Here is a 1,742-nt window from a genome sequence, read left to right as displayed (position 1 = left end):
GCACATAGTTAATGTCCCGTGTCCAAAAGTCCCGAAACACCCTGCGCCACCCTAAAATTGCCCGATAAAAACTTTTTATGTCAACATCGGAGTAAAATAAAATAGTAAACATCAAAATGCCATTTAAGACTAAAAATAGCACATTTTGTGGGGAGAACCCCAACCACACCTTCTTCCTACGTATAGTTCGATTCGAAGGGCGGGGCGCACGTTCAACGTTGCAAGTTGCGTCCCCTTAAATGCCAAATCCTCGAGCCGCCCCTGCCAACGTGAAGGTTGCTCTGGTACGTATAAGAAGGGCGGAAAGTGTGGATAATTTAGGGGGGGGGGGGGGTAGTGTATGAAAAATGTTTTTAAAAAGAGTTAAAACCTAAGTTTATGCAGTTATAAGGTTAGCATAGATTATGGCCTTCATTCAGTTTTACAACGATTGTGAAACAAGTAATAACTATGTAATATTAATCTCCTATCGTCGCCATTGCATTCTTCGTCAATCATTTAAGCAAACCAGTTTACAATAAAATTTGCAAACTCGGTAAAACAATGTTAGTTTTTTTTTGTAATATTTAGTATGTGTATTTATTTTTGTGTTTATAACGATGAGCTATATACTTAAGTTGAATAACCATTATGTCTGCCTGTCTGTCGGTGTCAAGTTGTCGTGGTAGCGTTCGGTCGGGAGCTAAAACAAGTGTTTGTTATTTTTAGATATTGACGATCCTAACATCTAGCGAACCGATCCCGATTTAATGATATTGGACGTTATGATAAACTATGTCGCTTTTGCTCTGTACAAAATTGAATGATGATTTAAATTAATGCATGCGCCATTCCCTTAAAAGACAGAATACTATACATTTTCAAAAGGTATTTCAAATCATTGATATAAATATCCTCCTAAAATTAGCTATTTTTGTGAGAAAAATAATGCAAGTTGTAAATTACTCCTCACTGTCCACATTCCTAATTCAGAAGTAACTAAACAACATAATACTTTGTCTACCCGACTCTTAATATTAACTAAATAGTATAGTTTCTTTTTGAAAGACATGTATGTATGCAAATATAATTGATCACTTCAATGTGTTTTCATCATTTGCCAAACTATTCATCCTTATGTTAATCCTGTGAATAAAATTGTTATAAAATTGATGCCCATACGGGCCTAATTCTTGAATAAATACTGAAACTGAAATTGATCTCCTATGACAACCAGAATAGATGTACTGTAAGGGAAGTAACACTGCGTGGAGTTTGTAAGTGACTAGGACTGAATACTTTTATAATAGTTGTCTGTAACCAGCAGATCAACTGGCCTATAGAAACGAACAAGATTTAATTGCGTTTCGATAGTCGCAGCATCCGTAATTCAGTTTTAAAATATTTGATACCTTGTGGTAGATTTAAGTGAAGTAAACTTAAGCGAAGTTGAACGAACACGATAATATATTCAGTTTGTACTTTTAAACAAAAACATAATTGTATGTTGGCAGCCTTATTTAGTTTACCAATCAGAGGCAGGTGACCGATATATTGATCCGCGCATAAACAAAGGCAATAACAAAACCCTTTTTCTCGATTAAATGATTTTTCAATATTTTTACACTATAAATCAACTGGGAATAAACAACATCATAGTAGCTTTACACATCGAAAAATCTCCCTGACTGCATCAGAATTGTTGCGACGAGAACTACTTTTGATCTTGACTTCCGCCTGTCAAACTCTGCTGTGTTGTTAGG

This window comes from Mya arenaria, chromosome 14 (genome assembly GCF_026914265.1).
Source record: "Mya arenaria isolate MELC-2E11 chromosome 14, ASM2691426v1".
NCBI lineage: Eukaryota > Metazoa > Mollusca > Bivalvia > Myida > Myidae > Mya > Mya arenaria.
This window is presented reverse-complemented; position numbering follows the sequence as displayed.